This window comes from Garra rufa, chromosome 9 (genome assembly GCF_049309525.1).
Source record: "Garra rufa chromosome 9, GarRuf1.0, whole genome shotgun sequence".
In the NCBI taxonomy this organism is placed as follows: Eukaryota; Metazoa; Chordata; class Actinopteri; order Cypriniformes; family Cyprinidae; genus Garra; species Garra rufa.
The window spans coordinates 41,728,429-41,748,801 of record NC_133369.1 but is presented as its reverse complement, the minus strand read 5'-3'; positions in this window follow the sequence as shown (position 1 = coordinate 41,748,801).

The window sequence follows — 20,373 nt, the reverse complement described above, 5'->3', positions numbered from 1 at the left end:
TCTTTGATAGTTGTGATAGTAAATAGTAAGAATAAACTCTGTTCTTTAAAATCTTGTATTATAAAATGGCCTGGATGGTTGACAACACTTATTTAACATATTAAAATGCAAATCAGTTAACACTTGCTATAAAATTGAACATGCAAAGAGCTTTATACCTGTGGTAGTATGTACGTGTAGTAGGTATACTAAAGTTTAGTATAGTAGAGATGTATGATATTGCTTCAAAGATGTGTGCTTTTAATTAAATGTCTTGATAATGTTTGAATGCATGTTTGCTTGATGAAAAGATATGAGAAGCTGCTTCAAAAGTTCTTATACTTTACACATGTAGAATCGACAGGTTGCATGTCAGGGAGAAACAATGTAAACAATGGCAAATATGTTAATTCACTTCTTGCTTTATATCACCCAGAAATTATGCTAAACCAAAACAACACATCAAAACAGATGGCTTTTATAACTGGCAAAAGACAACAAATTAAGATGAAAGAGTACAAATTAGTGTATCCGTACCGTAATATTGAAGTTTTACACGCTGTACTGGAAATGACGATAATGCAAAGCTGTAAAACGAGCCGTCCCATCCCCCCCGCAAGTCCTCAAGTCAACTGACCCTTTATCAGATCCATGATGTCTTTCTGACTCACGGCTTATGGCTGGAAATAGTTTCGGGGAGCGGAACCAAATGGTCCGGTAACATGTTTTGGGACTTTCCAGCTTTCCCCTTTTTTTCATCCTGGATAGATTGATCCACCAAGAACAGAGAAATGGTGAAACACAACAACTGATCTCTAGTCACTGGGGATCTTGTAATATACTTTTATGGGCCTTTCTACTGAATTGGTGCAAACTGCTGTCCCACAACCAAAATACACATTCAAAAAGCATTTAAGTATTCAAATCTTAGATGTTAAGATCCTTCTATTATCTATTGAAACTCACAATAATATTTAAAATATTAGTAAGCTCAATATACATATAAAATCATAATTTATTGGGTACTTTCAATTGGGAGGTGGCTGTCCCGAACCCTAACCCCTAAATGTCAACTTATGAAAATGATATTTAAATAATGTTTGTATTTTTTCCATTGTTGTTGTTGCTTTAAAAAAAAGTGAAGTTTCAAAATATATACAGTGGTGTGAAAAAGTGTTGGCCCCCTTCCTGATTATTTTTATTTATTTATTTTTTTGCATGTTTGTCACACTTTAATGTTTCAGATCACCAAACAAATTTAAATATGAATTAAAGATAAAACAAGTAAACACAACATGCAGTTTTTAAATGAAGGGTTTTTTTAATGAAGGGAAAACAAAATCCAAACCCACATGGCCCTGTGTGAAAAAGTGTTTTTCATTCAGGAACAAATGAGAAATAAAGTAATTGAGATCTATCAGTCTGGAAAAGGTTGTAAAGCCATTTCTAATACTTTGGGACTCCGGCGAACCACAGTGAGAGCCAGTATCTACAATTGGTGAAAACATGGAACAGTGGTGAACATTCTCAGGAGTGGCCGGACGACTAAAATTACCCTCTCTCATCCAAGAGGTCACAAAAGACCCCACAACAACATCTAAAGAACTGCAGGCCTCTCTTGCCTCAGTTAAGGTCAGTGTTCATGACTCTACCATAAGAAAGAGACTGGGCAAAAATGGCCTGCATGGCAGAGTTCCAAGACAAAAAAACTCTGCTGAGCAAAAAGAACATAAAGGCTCATCTCAGTTTTGCCAGAACACATTTTGATGATCCCCAAGACTTTTGGGAAAATACTCTGTGGACTGACGAGACAAAAGTTGAACTTTTTGGAAGGTGTGTGTCCCATTACATCTGGTGTAAAAGTAACACAGCATTTCAGAAAAAGAACATCATACCAACTGTAAAATATGGTGATGGTAGTGTGATGGTCTGGGGCTGTTTTACTGCTTCTGGACCTGGAAGACTTGCTGTGATAAATGGAACCATGAATTCTGTTGTCTACCAAAAAATCCTCAAGGACAATGTCCGGCCATCTGTTCGTGACCTCAAGCTGAAGTGAACTTGGGTTCAGCAGCAGGACAATGATCCAAAACACACCAGCAAATGCACCTCTGAAGAAAAACAGAAAAGAAGACTTTGGAGTGGCCTAGTCAAAGTCCTGACCTGAATCCTATTGAGATGCTGTGGCATGACCTTAAAAAGGTGGTTCATGCTCGAAAATCCTCCAGTGTGGCTGAATTACAACAATTCTGCCAAGATGAGTGGGCCTAAATTCCTGCACAGTGCTGTAACAGACTCATTGCAAGTTATCGCAAACGCTTGATTGCAGTTGTTGCTGCTAAGGGTGGCCCAACCAGTTATTAAGTTTAGGGGGCAATCTTTTTCACACAGGGCCATGTGGGTTTGGATTTTGTTTTCCCTTCATAATAAAAAAACATTGTAAAAAACAAAGTATGCATGTTGTGTACTTGTGTTATCTTTGATTAGTATTTAAATTTGTTTGATGATCTGAAACATTAAAGTGTGACAAACATGCAAAATAATAAAAAATCAGGAAGGGGGCCAACACGTTTTCACAACACTGTATATATAAAATCATAATTTATTGGGTACTTTCAATTGGGAGTTGGCTGTCCCGAAAACATGGGATGTTTTGTCAAAAATTAAGGATACTGAATTATCCACTAAGATGTTATAATAACGTTTGGTTTAGTGTATTTTCAACTAATGAATCCCTAACTTTGAAATCAGTATGATCAACTTCTTGCCTTTAACAAAGAAAAAATGGATTCAAAATACAACAAATCTAATAAATTACACTTAAAAATAATGTAAAAAAAATTGTATGGATGAAAAAGAAGTTATACAATCTAGATGTAAGCAAAAACTTAATAGGTCAATATACCCCTTCCAATTAAATTATTATTACTGTTACATTTTTATTACTAGAAATGTGTACCTTGGATATTACACAATTTGCAAACATACACATTTTTTCCAACTCTGACTTTAGACCATTTCTGTAGAATGGCCCTCATAAAAGCAGTTTAATGTTAGATATATATCTTAGTCCATATTGTCTACTGACAAAGATCAATGTTCTAGAGTAAGACTTCAGACGACACTCCCACGGATGCAAACCGGAAGCTCCGATCTGATTGTCTGGTTTACTCTATTTCCGGGAGTCAGAGTGCACATGTTTTTACCAGACCATCAGGAAACAAAGTCATGTTTACAAGGTGCCATGCTGCTAGATTTCTTTGAAAAACATTCAGAGTTTTGTCTAACCATTTCCAAGTGCTCTCAAGCCCAATAAAACTAGTACTTTTGGATGAAGTAATTCAGACTCAATGATTTCCACAAAGATGTCTGTACAGTTTGATTTTCCACTTCCAACAGTTGTGTTGCATCATTGATTTCAGATTTACTACATGAAAAGAACACAACGACTGTGCTTGGTTGTTTTACATGCGTGTCTCTTTCTGTCTGTTCAGACGTTCTTGTCCAGAATGAACTACAATGTAGAGTGGATTTTATGTAATCTATTAAATTTCTCATGGTTCTGGAGAACAATTGTGTTACGTCAGTCCAAGTGTTTCGTTGTTGCCTGGAGCATTGCACAAGTGGATGTCATCCAACTTGAGGATTGCACAAGTGGATATCTTCCAATTACAGTCCAATTATCATCTATTACACGCGGATCGTAAAGTTGTGGTTTTCAACCTGCCGCAGCTCATCAAAGATTTACAAATCTTTCAAAAGGTAATCAAGCAATGCAGCTTAGCTTTATGCAGATCAAGTGACATCCTTAATTTGTCTCTGTGTGTTGGAGCTGTAGGAAAGGAGACGCAGCCCACCGCAGGTCAGGATGACAGGGTTCCTACACTGCTTTCCATTTCCCACATCAGTTAAGAGGCAAGTGTGGTTTTCTCAGATGCCAACCAGCCTTTAATCAAGGGTGTTTCTTTCATTTACGTGCCCCACCACCCCACTAATACGCACACAGACTCTCTCAACACTATATTTCCTCTAGATTTCCTTCCCTACCTGTTGCCTTCTCCCTTCCTCCCTCCCAAACCTGGTTCTGGGTGGTCTGGGCTCCTGATTCTTGGCAGTGAGGTTCTGGGGGTAGTTACAGGACTTCCTCCTCTGCCTCTTAGCTTCCTGTGGCATTACGCTTCAAAAGACCTCACAACACCCACACACGAGATGCACACAAGGGATGTTTCTTCCGTCAACGTTTGGGGTTAACCGCTACTCCTCAACGCACCCCGTCCCCTTGAATCTGTGGGCCGCCACTCCAACCCTGTACACACAGTGGTCACAGGATGGTCGGTAACCAAACACACATGCAGCCGCTGCGTCTAACGCTAATGTTGTATTTCATTTTGTGTCCCTTTCTGTTTGTGCTCCTGTTTTAGCTCCCACATGCACTGCAGCAGCACTTACAAACTTGATTGTAAGTGAATGATTACCTATAGCACTGGAAAAACACAAGCTGGATCATTTTAACATCTCATTTCTTACTTTTAGTCACTGAAATCAGATTTTCCATACAATTTTTTTTTGAAGAGATCCAAACAACCTTCCCAAGATATTAAAGTCTGAAATCAAAAGTCTTTTATGAACTCACACATTTATTATTAAACTTTCAATGTTTTAAACATTCTATTATCCTGAATCCTGAAAAAAACAAAAGTTTCTACAAACTATTAAGCAGCAAGAACTATTTTCAATTAAAATAGTTTGATAATAAGAATTAATAGCTCTTATTGTTAATTCTAATTAATAATTGAGCAACAATGAGCAACAATAATAATTGATAATAACAAAATAGCATATGAAAATGTGATCCTGGACCACAAAAACAGTCTTAAAGGATTAGTTCAGTACCAGAACAAAAATATACAGATAATGTACTCACCCCCTTGTCATCCAAGATGTCTTTCTTTCTTCAGTCGTAAAGAAATTATGTTTTTTGAGGAAAACATTTCAGGATTTCTCTCCATATAATGGATATGTATGGTGCCCCAAAGTTTGACCTGCCAAAATGCAGTTTAAATGCAGCTTCAAAGGGCTCTAAACGATCCCAGCCGAGGAAAAGGGTCTTATTTAGAGAAACGATTTGTTAATTTTGAAACAAATTGACAAGTTGTATACTTTTTAACCTCAAATGCTCGTCTTGTCTTGTCTCTGCGATGCACATGGGGGTTAATACAGTTAGGGGGTATGTCAAAAAACTCTCGTCTTGTTTTTGTCGTCAACTTTAAAATCATCCTACAACACGGTTTTACCTTTTTTTGTAAAGGGCGTTTGATCTCTGTATGTTCACTTTGTAAACACTGGGTCGGTACTTCTGCAATACTTCTGTAGGATGATTTTGAAGTTGGGGAAGAAAACGAGATAGGAGTTTTTCGACGTACCCTAACTGTATTGACCCGGATCACACAGACTATGTATGCGCATCACAGAGACAAGACAAGACAAGCATTTGAGGTTAACAAGTATATAAATTCTCAATTTGTTTCGAAAATAACCGATCATTTTGCTAGATAAGACCATTCTTCCTCGGCCGGGATTGTTTAGAGCCCTTTGAAGCTGCATTTAAACCGCATTTTGGAAGCAATAGCCAAAAATGCATTGTATGGGTCAAAAATATTGTTTTTAATGCCAAAAATCATTAGGATATTAAGTAAAGATCATATTGCATTACAATATTTTGTAAATTTCCTACCGTAAATACTGTATATCAAAACGTAATTTTCGATTAATAATATGCATTGCTAAGAACTTAGTTTGTATAACTTTAAAGGCGATTTTCTCTGTATTTGGATTTTTTTGTACCCAGATTTTCAAATTCCAAATTACATTTTAAAGTGAATTCAAATCAAAAACAGTTTATTTATTTATTTTCTAATAATATTTCGCAATGTTTTTAACTGCATTTTTGATTTTAAAAAATGCAGTCTTGGTGATACATTTCAACATCCTCAGTTCTGATTTGTGTGTCAATATGACGTCTCTGCGGCATTATGATGCATCACATGTGAGCTCTGCCTGGAAAATGACAAGTTTTTGGGTTGCCAAGATCTGTAGGAGGATGCCTCGCTGCCTTTGATACGTTTTAAACAAATGTTAAAACATATTGAATATTGGTTAAAAATTGGTTAAAAATGTGTGTGTTTTTTTTAACAGTTTTTTTTTTACCTGTTGCTGTGATGGGCCTGCTAACAGACTGTTAGATGCAACACACTGAGTCACAAATTTCTAAGAAAAAACTTCTGCTTTTCTGCAAGCTGAGGGAAGGACTAAGGGGCTTGTGGGAAAAATAATATAAAGAGAAGCTATTTGTGGACCTGAAGTGATTGTGATGTCATAAGTCATAAGTATAGTTCCTTCTTTTCACACGCACAGACTCTTAGTTTAAGTGTCTACACAGTAAGACCATATAGGGTCACCTTACTTGGAGTGTGTAAATGAGTTTGATGTAAGAAATTCCCCTTAATTGCTTCACAAGTCCACATTACAAAGAATGCTCACAACTGCATTGCTATGCCAATATGCCTTTATACATTCTAAAGCTGCATTCTGGCCCGAGTAAACCCCACAATTGTTATACAGGTTTAAATAAAATGTGAAGTGAAAGTGTGAGAAAGTGAATTTTGAGATTTGTCCAGGCATCACTCTGCAGAAAAGTAATTGCGTTGTGGTCTGATTTGAGGAAGCGAGAGTCATTGTTTGTCATTGGAGATTTGACAAGGAAATGTTTTCTGCTGATTTCAGATGTTTGGAGAAGAATTAGGTCGTAGAGTTCCCATCATAGATGTCTGTCTGTCATTTTACAGGAGACATATATTACAAAACTCTGTAACATTGTTATTAAATTCATATCCTGTACATACATGACAGTGATATTGCAAAAAGTAGGACATATTTTGTTGGTCCAGGATCAACATTCCTGTCAAACAACTATATTCTTAACGTAATATAGCCCTAACCCTAAACAATGTCTAACACAAATAGGAAATGATAGGTGGATAGGATAGCTTATGTTTTCCAGTACAATTATAAAACGAGTACATCCATAAAACGATACACATTGTTATATAGATATAAACTCCCCATAGGTCAGTTGTCTTACTCAAAATTGATGTTGGTTTCAATTGTGCAATTAGGGCCAGTAAGGTTTGTGTTGTTGTTGTTGTAGAAAGAAATACTTCTATCCAGCAAGGACACATAAAAATGAACAAAAGTGAGATATAATAAAGACTACATAGTTGCACAAATATTGCAAATAAATACTCTTCTTTTGAACAAAAATAGTTAAAAAGTTGAATTGTTTTCTAATAAGCAGCGCAACTTTTTCCAGCATTGATGATAATAATAACATTTTCTTAAGCAGCAAATCAGCATATTAAAATGATTTCTGAAGGATCATGTCACACTGAACGCTGGAGTATTGATGCTGAAAATTCAGCTTTCCATCACAGGAATAAATTAAATTTGAAAATATATTCAAATGCAATGATTTTTTTTTCTTATATGAATTGATATCTCACAATATTACTGTTTTCTTTTAAAAATCATAAAAAAACTTTACTTTTATTTGAAATTGAATAACAAAGTGACCTTTCACTGATTTGTAATTAGTTCTATGTAGCAAAAAACAGAATATGCTCAGTCTAGCATAGTAGGTTTTGCATATAAATACAGCTGTGTAGAGTCTAAGCCCATATAAAAGGTGTTTATTATGTTTCAGCTGGTTTTGAGAATGGCAAACTTGGCTTTACTTTTTGAAGCATTAAGACTTTCTTCAGGCAGTGTGAAAGAGAGGGTGAGCAACCAATTGTTGAGATTCTTCGCAAAGCCTCTGTATGAGTCTGGTTTGGACATGTTTTATGCAAATTACCTACGGGCACACGCTCCCTTATTGAGAATAATCCAGATTCATCAACATTACAAACAGTTACTGTGTGTGAATATTAGTCATAAACCATGTTTTTTTTTTCCATTGCTGTGGGGTTTAGGTTATGTGGTCTCTTCACCAGGTTTTGCATCATATGTGTTTGCCCTGTTATTAATGACTAAACGCATAACTGAATCATTCAGGTGCTGATTCAGTCCTGTGCTGATTTTTGCTGGAGTTTTTGAGGCTGCTATTTAGCAATTACCCAGTGAGGTGTCTGACGCTGTTGATGAATATGCAGAATTGATGGGATCTGCCTAAAGAAGGCAACGGAAATGTGTCTGGAGGCAGTTTTCACAGATGGTGATTGGTATTGGGAAATCTCTGAAAGTTGGTCGATTAGCTGTTACCCAACACACCAGCGGCACACAAGGGAACTGAGAGATTGAGGTTACTGTCCACCAGAAGCCCTTTCACAAACTCAAAACATACTGACATTCATCTGATCTCACACCACACGACCAGATATTATTTTCAGAAACTCATATGTATTCTTGCAACATCCGAAAATGATTCATCGTGATTTTGGAATTATACCCCCGTAAAATGCACCATGCACATGTTAAGTAATTTTTAATTTGTAGTTTCTTATATAAATGTTGTCTGTCTGTACTGTAAAAAAAGTGGTCACCAGCAATCATTGACTATTTCTACCTGTTTTAATCCACATAAATAAAGAGTTTCTTTGTAAATTATTGATTTGGGTTGATTCATTGATGTTAAATAATATATTTGACTTGGGGAGGGGGGTGATGTTTGCATAGATGTTACATTTTTTTTCTGTGCATGTATGAATGAACAGCCATCCTGACACTTTTTAAATATTAATGAAATGGCTGCAAAATATTTTTATTAGAGGTTCAAGCATATAGCTCTGAAACCCTATTGTAATTGTTAGAATGACCAAGGATCAGCAATCTCCACGTAAAACTGATAAGACCAAAGTAATTCGTAGAGACTTGAAACTTGGAAGGATGGTAGTACTCACACTGTCTAAAGTCACCAAGGCTCGCCCCAATCGGCCTGAGGCTCTACAGTGATCATAAGTACGGAATCACTCATAACACCTAATCGATCAGTGGCAGGCTCAAGTGTCTTATGTCGTTGGAATCCTTGGCTCACACCAGACGAAACATATTTTGGAAACCCTACTTATGCAAACTAGTCCTAGGTTTTTTGCCTGATCAGACCCAAACCAGTGCAGGGAGATTCTCTGGACAGCGAACATCAATAATTATCAAAAAAAAGTTGAACTCTCGACTTACCATTGCAAAAGGACACCAAAACGTTTGAAATGGGCAGGGCCGCTTTTACTAAAATGGGTAGAACTTTTGAACAGAATGAGATACCTTTGTCAAACTCACAATGCCCATGTAAGAGCTGAATCTGAGGTCACATGAAAAAGGTAGCGGAGATGGCCACTTGGTAGTGCTATAAGAGGGAAATGTACCCTTTGGCAATAATATAATGGGGTTGTTTAGAAAAGGGGCCTGTCCAAATATACACCAAAGCCTATAAAGCCTAAACAAAAACTCAAAACTTCATGAAACCTGGTGAGAACATGCGACAGGTGATTTTAAACAAGCATGCAATGTTTTAGGGGAAACGGACCACAGCTGACACTATAACACTCATGAACATTAAAAAAAACATCAGTTTTCATGGTTAATGACCTGAATTTGCCAAAAAAAAAAAAAAATCTTTTTTTTTTCTTTTTAAATAAGTTGTTACTGGCTTGATAAATAATATGTAATGTCTTTTTTATATTAAATGCATTAAAGTGCTTGAACCCTGGTAATCACTTCTTGCAGCTGTATTTAATACTTTTTTCTGTCTTTATTTTGCGTAGCTTAATTATTTAAATACAGTTATATCTCTTTTTTAAATGATAAAGTATGTATGAAACCTTGAAATGTAGACCAAATGGAGCAACATAATGAATGCCATTGTGAATGGATAACTGTTGTCTGTCTGTACTTAAAAAAGTGCTCACGGCAATCATTAACTATTTCTACCTGTTTTAATCCTCATAAATAAAGAGTTTTCTGTGTAAATTATTGATTTGGGTTGATTCATTGATGTTAAATCATGTATTTGACTGGGGCGGGGGGGGGGGGGGGGGGTCTATTTTCATAGATTTTAAGATTCTCTGGACAGTGAATATCAATAATTATCTACTAATAACTTAATAATAACTTTTGACTCACCATCACAAAGGGACACCAAAACGTTTGACATGGGCAGGGCCACTTTAACTAAAATGGCTAGAACTTTTAAACGGAATGAGATATCTTTGTCAAACTCACAACGCCCATGTAAGAGCTGAATTTGAGGTCACATGAAAAAGGTTGCAGAGCTTGGCCACTTGGTAGTGCTATAACAGGAAAAAAAAAAAAACATAAAAATGGCCATAACTCAACACCTGTTTGCCCTACTAACAAAAATGTCTGCCATAGGTAGGTGAATTTTGAGCACCTATTAAACAGGCTCAATGGAAGTCGATCGGAACAAAACCTCTCTGGAAAAAAAAAAAAAAAACACTGCAGTGCAATTCTCTGGACTCTCTAGGACAATAATTATGAAACAAAATGTTGAAATTTTCCCTTTGGCAACAGGGTCATCTAAAAAGGGGGCCTGTCCAAATATACCCAAAAGCCTATAAAGCCTAAACAAAAACGCCTCGGGTTACTCTCGTAACCCTAGTTCCTTGAGGGAACGAGACGCTATGTCGTAACACTTTGGAAACGCCTCCAGCGTGACCACACTCTGAACAAGTGTGTAATCTCGTCCAATAGGAAAGCGCGTATGACGTCACGGGCGGGGTGACGTCGAGAACCAGGAAGCTATAAAGCACGTGCGGTGAGTGCGATCGGCAGCTTCTGCCACCAGGAGTGCTGCAGGGATGCCGGAAGTGTAGCTTAACGACACAGCGTCTCGTTCCCTCGAGGAACTAGGGTTACAAGAGTAACCCGAGGCGTTCCCCTTCGGGAACGTCGAGCTGCGTCGTAACACTTTGGGAACGATATGCCCACGCCGCCAGAATTACAAGACCCTGCTTGTGTGGGTCAGAAGAGAAGGGCGAAAGAAGCCCGAAATACTACTGCTGAAGGTAAGCAGTCAATAAAGATAGGGCAAGAGTGCCCAGATGAAAATGGCCTGATAAAAACAGGCGAGAGAGATAAGGCACCCTAACGTGAGGAGGGTAAGTCAGAAGAGAGGGCACGGGTGCCCAGAGTAGAGGGAAGGTCTAGCTCGTAGAACCTCACAAATGTAAGGGGCGTGGACCATCCCGCCGCATTGCAGATATCTTGGAGAGAAACTCCTGATAAAAAGGCCTAAGAGGCCGCCACTTTACGAGTAGAGTGAGCCTTGACCCCCAAAGGTGAGGAGAGACCAGTGGACTTGTATGAAAGAGAGATGGCATCCGACTTATCGTCTGCTTGGTAGCAGGAAGACCTCTATTATGGGGACCCAAAAAGGGGACCAAAGCATACAAACAATTGGTCCGTCTTCCTCCACAGGGCAGCTCTGTGGACGTATGTGTCCAGTACTCGCACAGGACAAATACAGTTAAGCTTCTGCTGTTCTGGCTCTCTGAAAGGAGGAGGACAGAAGGCCTGTAGCTCAACTGGCCGTGGCACCGAGGAGGGTACCTTGGGGACGTACCCCGGTCTAGGAAACAAAAATGCTTTGACCATACCAGGTGCCAAGTCTAGATAAGCAGGGGTCACAGAAAGGGCCTGTAAGTCGCTTACTCTCTTTAGAGAGGAAATGGCAAGAAGAAAGGCCGTTTTGAAGGACAAGAGTCTGTCCGAGATCTCCTCGATAGGCTCAAATGGAGGATTACAAAGAGCCTCTAAAACCACAGCCAAGTCCCAGGTAGGGACGCGAGAGCGTACCGGAGGCCTCAGCCTCAGCGCACCGCGGAGGAAACGTGACACCAGAGGATTCCTACCGAGAGAGGTAGGGCCTAAGGGAACGTGGAAAGCAGCTATGGCTGCCACGTAAACTTTTAAAGTTGAATGAGTAACGCCCATAGAAAAACGAGCTTGTAGGAAGTCCAGCACTGAACCTACTGGGCAGTGGACTGGGTCAATATGGTGTTCATTACACCAAAGAACAAAAATTTTCCATTTTCCGGTGTATAGTTTCCTCGTAGAGGAAGCTCTGGATTGGAGAATGGTCTCAACAACCTTGGTTGAGAGACCAGAAGCTAGGAGCTGTGCCCCCTCAGGGGCCACACCCACAGCTTCCATAGGTCCGGGCGGGGGTGCAATAGTGCGCCCCCTGCTTGTGAGAGGAGATCCCTCCTGACGGGGAGTTCCCACGGGGGGCCGTCGAGGAGGGAGACTAGGTCCGAAAACCATACTCATACAAGGATCTGGTGTGCCAGCTTGTTTAAGGGGCACGACCGCAGACCTCCCTGGTGGTTGATGTAGGCGACCACCGCTGTGTTGTCGGTGTGGACCAACACATGGCGATCTCTCAGGTCTGGGAGAAAGTGTTTCAAAGCCAGAAAAAAAGCCTGAATTTCCAGGCAATTGATATGCCATGTAAGATGGCGACCGCTCCACAGACCATGGGCTGAGCGGCCACTCATGACCGCTCCCCAACCGATGAGGGATGCATCCGTCTCTAGGGTTAGGCGGCGACACGGAAAGCAAAAAAAGCACGAAAGCAACGCCGCGTGAATTTGATCACACTACCCCAAGATAATTGGTTCTCTGCGACGGAGAAAGCACACTTTTCTTGCTGTTTAGTCTTAACCCCAAATCTTTCATGTGGGCGAGAACGACATCTCGATGCCGAGCCGCCAGATACTCCGACTGTGCTAGGATCAGCCAGTCGTCTATATAGTTTAGAATACGGATGCCCTGCATCCGGAGAGGAGCCAAAGCAGCGTCCATGCATTTGGTGAAAGTTCGGGGCGAGAGTGCTAGGCCGAACGGAAGAACTCTGTATTGGTAGGCTTTGCCCCCAAAAGCGAACCTCAGGAACTTCCTGTGTTGTGGAAGGATGGAGATGTGAAAATAAGCGTCCTTGAGATCTATCGTCACAAACCAGTCCTCGGACCTGATTTGAGACACAACTTGCTTGATAGTTAGCATTCTGAATTTGAGTTTCATAACTGAACAATTTAAGAGCCGCAGATCTAAGATAGGACGCAGCCCTCCATCTTTCTTTGGAACAATGAAGTAACGGCTGTAGAACCCGGACTCTGTGAGATGAGGAGGGACCACCTCGATGGCCTCCTTCCTCAAGAGAGTTTCTACTTCCTGTTCTAGTATCAGAGCCTGCTGGGGGCCCACAAGAGTGGGAAGAACCCCCTGAAAAGGTGGTGGATGAGAACCAAACTGAATTCTGTAACCTTTTTCTACAGTCTGCAGGACCCATTGAGATACATTTGGCAGAAGCTTCCACGCTGCTAAATGTTCTACTAAGGGAATCAGCCTATCGAGGCTGACCTCTGATGTAATTTGAGACCTCCTTGGAGGTGGCGAGTCTCCCTGCGCCGCTACGAAGTCGGGCGGATTTAGAGAGGGAGATCTGCCGGAGACCGCTGCGCCCTGAAGCACCATTGGTGGCAGGGTTAGCAGACCGATCTCCTGAGGGCACTGAGGAAGAGAGTTTGATGTTTTGAGCCCTTCCCCAGAGAGGCCTGCCCTCAGAGGTCCTGACTTGAGGTGTACACCGTCAGAAGAACGGTCCTCAGGTCGAACTTAGGCTTCGAAGCCCCCGACTTAGAGCGCCGCTGAGACTCCCGTTCCCGAGTAGGGGGAGCGTGGGAGGCGACGCTCTGTTTTTGTGCATCCCTGTATGAGGAGCTAGAGGTACTCGGATGGGGCTGCTCCCACCCAGCAGCCCCAGAGCGAGGTCGGCGAGGAAGGAACCTCTGGAACGCCGCCGCTTGCTGCCTAGATTGTTGAAACTTATCGACAACCAAAGAAACGGAGTCGCCGAATAGGCCTGAGGGCAACAGCAGGGCGTCAAGAAGGTAGACCCTGTCTTCGTCTCTCATTTCAGACAGGGTCAGCCAGAGGTGCCTTTCTGGGGCCACCATAGCTGCCATGGACCTCCCAATGGCACGAGCGGTCTCTTTGGTGGCACGCAGGGCTAAATCGGCGGTACGACGCAGCTCGCATACGTCGTCCGCACTCACTTCCTCGCCTTCACCAAGCTCTTTCAGCAGATCGGCTTGGTATGCTTGCAACACTGCCATGGTGTGCAAGCAGGCACCAGCCTGACCTGCTGCCGAGTAGCCTTTACCCAGCAATGAAGATGTAGTGGGAAGGGGTTTGCTGGTAATGCCGGGGCTTTCAGAGACGATGCCGAGCTGGGTGAGAGATAGCTAGCTAGCGTCTGCTCAATCCGTGGCATCGTTCTGTAACTGTGCTCACCCATCCCTACCACATTGTTGTAATAAGAGGCAGTGGGAGAGTGAACACGGGCCGAGAATGGTTTTGTCCACGATCTTGACACCTCAGTGTGCAGATCGGGAAAGAATGGTAAGCCCCGGCTTGGAGGTGGTGGCTTGGAGCACAGAAACCTCTCATCTAGTCTGCTCTTTGTTTGCTCTGTAGATGAAACAGCGGGCCAGTCCAGATTTAACTTGGCAACCGCCCGAGTCACCACCTCCAAAAGCTCACCCCGCCCGTGACGTCATACGCGCTTTCCTATTGGACGAGATTACACACGTGTTCAGAGCGTGGTCACGCTGGAGGCGTTCCCAAAGCGTTACGACGCAGCTCAACGTTCCCGAAGGGGAACTCAAATCTTCACGAAACTGGTGAGCACATGCGACAGGTGATTTTAAAAAAGCATACAAAGTTTTAGGGGAAGTGGACCACAGCTGACACTATAACACTCATGAACATTAAAAAAAAAAAACGTTTTTTTTTTTTGTGGTTAATGACTTGAATTTGTCAATAATGCTTTTTTTTTTTTTTTTTAAGAATTGATTTAGGCTGTTACAGGCTTGATAAATAGTAAGTAATGTCTTTTTTATATTAAATGTCTTAAAGTGCTTGAACCCTGGTAATCGCTGCTTGCAGCTATACTTAATACTTTTTTTCTGTCTTTATTTTGCATAGCCTAATTATTTTAATACAGTTATATCTCTTTTTTTTATGATAATTTATGTATGAAACCTTACATTAAAATGTAGACCAAATGGAGCAACATAATGAATGCCATTGTGAATGGAAGTGGGAGGTTTTTTATTTTTATTTAAAAAGATTGAAATCTATAAGTAAATATGCTTTGGTGTGTAATTATATTTGTGTGTGAAGGTATTCACTAGATCATAGGGACCAAATGTCCCCACAAATACAGTTATACTACTAAATGTTGACCTTGTGGGGATATTTGTGGTCCCCATTAGGAAACAAAGTTATAAATAATACAGAAAAAAAAAATCTAAAAATTCAGACAGCCTATCTGTATTTTACCCATCCACACACACCATGAACACACACCCGTGAACACACACACATTTTTTTTGCTGTGTTCGAGTTCAGTGCCTTGCTTAAGGGTCCTCAGTCATGGTATTGAAGGTGGAAGAGAGCGCTGTATATTGACTTCCCCAGACCTTGACACTTCCCTGAGATTCAAACCTGTGACCTTTGCATACAAGTCCAACTCTCTAACCATTAGGCCATGACTGCCCCTAAAAAAAAAACTCAAAATATGATCAAAAACGATAATAGTATATCAATAAAAAATACTGGTGTGCATCCGCCCTTTTTCCTTGAGCTCTTTAATTATACACACACCACTGTCTGGTGGTACTGCAGGGTTCCTGTGCTTGTGTTATCACTGTAGTGAGAGCTGCTGGGATGGTGTCTCCATTCACTGTTTAGTTTTTCTCCACCAAGTTCTCTGATTCAATTAGACTAGTGTTACTGCAAAAAAAGGGGGAAAAGATAACAGTTATAGAGTTACTCGTTGAGTTAGAATTTCCTTTATTAGTTTCTCAGCTCTAATTAAGCTTTGAGTCCTAAAGATGGCCAGTGAAACAGATATGGATGTCTAATAAGCTTACACTGTCTCCCTCTCGGTTTACAAGACTCTTTTTCAATGAAGATCCGCCCTTGGTGTCAGCTGAGAAGACGACACAATACGGATGAATATGGCAGCTTTCCAGTGAAACCTTTAGAAATCTTTCCACTCACTTTCCTCCTAAACTACTGGATATGATACTGTAAAAAAATCTTAATCAGTATTTTTGTCTTGTTTTTCTTGTTTTAAGCATAAACACCAATCAATTTTCTTACAATTATGCCTAATACCAGATTATAAAGAAATCCAAATGGGCTTACAGAAATAATCACAATAGATTTTTAAAAAACAAGTCTTAGAAACCTTTCCACTCCTAAACTACTTGAGACAATGCTGTAAAAAAAGAATCTTATTCAGCATTTTTGTCTTGTTTCTCTTCTTTTAAGCATAAACATAATAAAAAAAGAATTCCAAGTGGGGTTGCAAAAATATTTACAATGGAGCTCTTAAGCAGCATCTTAAGTTCCACTTCTCAAATAAATTTAGTCTGTTTTACTGTAAAACAAGATCAAAATATGCATTAAAGTATGTTTGCAATGAATAACGTTCACTTGAGGTATGGGATGGGCTTCAAATATCCACAAACACAGTCTATCTGCTTTTGCTCTGTGATGGTGACAGAACATTTGCTCTGTGACTCTTACCTACAGCGTGTGTAACTAAAGATGTCCGTTCTAGCAGCCAACACCTCACACCATCACACGTACCTCCCATAAAAAATTAAAGGTTCTCACTTACACATAATGATGCAAATCGCTTTCTCATCAATAAATAGCCAAGATGAAAGGAGAGAGCGAGAGCAAGAGAGAAAGATAAAGGTGGCCTACGTCATTCAGATATAAATTCATTCAGCCTTCATACTGTAACATTCTGAAAGAGTATGGCTATATAGAACAATAAGAGTTTTTATGCTATTCCAAACATAGCCCACAAGTACTGTATGTATTTAGTCAAACTATTTGTACTTATGGGAGGGAGCTGAAACTATAGACAAATATTTGAAAAACATTATGAAAGTATCTTTTACCAAGCCCTCCACCTCTGCTTTTGAATAAATCTCAGCGATATGATTAAAGACCTCTGATAAATATAAGTACCTGCGACCTTGCGTAAAAGCAATCCATAAAAATAAAATTAATGGGACTCAGTGGTTTGCAACAGGGCCATATAAAAAAGAAAAAAGACATGTTAAATAAAAAAAAAATAAAAAATTACAGTAAATGATTTTTTGAGGATTTTCAATTCATCAAAGGATCCTGAAAAAATGTATCAAGATTTCCACAGTAATACAAGGACAACTGTTTTTAATATTGGTAATAGTAAGAAATGTGAGCACCAAATCAGCATATTAGAATGATTTCTGAAGGATCACATGATGCTGAAAACTCGAGTTATGATTTGTTGAGTTTGGACGCTAAATAGGAATAGGATCTGCCGCCCACAGTTGATTTTAATATGTATCATCAAATGCCCAAAATTTTGAGAACACAGAGGACGTGAAGGACTATAATGCGGTAAGAGATCGCTCAAGTACTGAGGAGGTAAATTATTCAGGGCTTTATAAGTAATTAGCAAGATTTTAAAATGCATACAGTGTTTAATAGGGAGCCAGTGCAGAGTTGACAGAACTGGGCTAATATAGTTCCTGGTTGTAGTAAGAACTCTAGCTGTTGCACTTTAGATATTAGTGTTTTTACTGTGAATTAGTAAATGCAGCCTTGATGAATCTAAGAAGCTTCTTTTAAAAAAAACTTACTGACCCTAAACCTTTGAATGGTAGTGTACTTAACTTTCTTCCAAGAAGATTACACTCATACCCTTGTGATGTACCTCATTCGTGATGATCATACGTTCCAAGTTCTGTCACCAATCTTACACTTTGTTTAAAAAGACATTTAATATGCACACTCTTAAAAATAAAGGTGCTTTAAAAGGTTCTTCACGGCGATGCCATAGAAGAAATATTTTGGTTCCATAAAGAATCATCTCTTACTTACCTTTTTTTAATCTGAAGAACCTTTCGCCGCAAAGAACCTTTTGTGAAACAGAATAGTTCTTCAGATGTTAAAGGATCTTTATGGAAGCATTTAGATAAAAAAGGTGTTCTTTGTCATCATGAAGCACCTTTTTTGTAGTGCAGTAATATAATAGCCAAAAATACATTGTATGGGTCAAAATTATCATTTTTTATTTTATGCCAAAAATCATTAGGATATTAAATAAAGATAATGTTCCATATAGATATTTTGTAAATTAGCTACCGTAAATATATCCAAACTTAATTTTTGATTAGTAATATGCATTGCTAAGAACTTCATTTGGACAACTTTAAAGGCGATTTCCCAATTGTTTTTGCACCCTCAGATTTTAGATATTCAAATAGTTGTATCTTGGCCAAATATTGTCCAATCCTAGCAAACCATACATCAACGGAAAATTTAATATTCAGCTTTTCATGGTTTTGTGGTCCATAATTTGTTTCAGAATTAACAAGCTTTATGCAGTAATTGAACTGAACAGAATCAACACTGGACTGGAGCTAAATAATTACCCTGTTGGCTTGCTACAGCTGCTTAAGAGTAGAATTTTGATTTGCTTCATTTTTGAAGTTTAAAGCTCTCTAAAAATAAAGGTGAACTGATTTGGCAGAACCTAGCCATATAATTAGGCACATGCCTTGCTCATGGTTCCTCAGAGACCATGAAGAAATCTATGCACTGTAAAAAACTAATTGTGCAGCACTGATATACTGATAGTTTGAGCAACTTTACAGAACATCCACACACCACAATGTGCATATCTATAGCTTGTGGCACACGGTCACTCATTTTCCATTTAGTCTTGTTTGTGTCCTATCTCTCCTTCCTTTCTTCTAACTTTGTCTGCGGCTTGGACTATGAGTAACGGCTCGCTGGCCGTCTGAAAGTTAGTCACCTCCACGACACCACTTCCTCTCGCTGCAGAAAAAGGGAAGCCTTTTCTTCCTCTGCCTCGGCTTCTCCTTTTGCTGCAGTCTAGACCCCAATAAACAATGCCTTCTCCAGAAATTCTTTATTATGGGAGCTGTAGATCAAAGAACGGAGTGTAACATGAGTCCACAGACAGCGGGTAAACAGGCACGCGCGCTCAATGCCGCTCTTTATGCTGGAGGAGAGAGAGAAGGCATGACGGGGAGGAAGACTTCAAAGTGACACGCCTCTGTCTTCACTGGCCCATTAAAAGCAAGTCGGGGAGAGGGGGGTGCTTGATTTCACATGAGATGTGTAAGGTGCCGTCACAAAGATGCTTTTTAGCATATGCAGTGGGAATAGTGAGAGTCTGTGGGAGGGAGAAAGCGTGGGCCTTGTTATTGCTGATGGTGCTGTTACGTTTCGGGAATGCTGCAAAGATCATTCATAAAGGAAATGTGGTGAGCGAGAGAGAGGAGAACCATATGAGATATAGAAAGAGAGAGAGAGAATGTGATGGAAAACCCCTAAATTACCCAGTCACAATAGGATGTTTAACCACACGATAAATCAGGAGTGCGTTTCCCTTACAGCATCGTAGCTCACTGCTAAAACACCGTATAGTACAGTGCATAGCTGGAAAAACACTAGCTAGTCAAAATGGTTTGCTGAAATCGTAGTAACATGTTTGCAATTTTGTCGTAAGTACTGAAAAATCCTGTGTCAATGGGAATTTTGACACAAGCTGACCTGTTTTTCTCAAGTCATGTGTGTTTTCTACCACTGGCCACACTTTGGTTTGGGGACTAACTCTCACTATTAACTAACTATTAACTACGACTGTTGCTGCTACTTCTAATTCCTGATTTGCTGCTTATTAATAGTTAGAAGATGTTGCTTTGCAAATGTATTTTTTTCACAATTTGTTATGTTGCAGCCTTATGTTAAACTGCTTTAAATTACTTGCCCCTTGCAAATGTATTAAAAATAAAATACTGAAATAAATACATTGCATAAGTATTCATAGCCTTAACTCAGTACTTGGATGGGGCCAGACACACATTTTCAAGTTTCTCCAGAAATGTTTTATTGAGTTCAAGCCCAGGCTCTGACTGGGCCACTCAAAGACATTCACAGAGTTGTCTATAAGCCACTCTTGCTGTGTGCTTAGGGCCATCGTCCTTTTAGAAGGTGAACCTTCTGCCCAGTCTGAGGTTCTGAATGCTCCAGACTAGGTTTACATTAAGGCTATCTCTATAGGTGCGTTCCATTCGACCGTAAGTGGACTGCGAAGTGGACTTCACAGGGTATTCCGCCATCTTAAGTGAGATTCCAAACCGAAGGGAGCGAACATGTTCAGTTCGAAGGGCACTGCGAACGGCATAGGGAATAAGGGAACATCAGTACTTCACTTCACAGGAA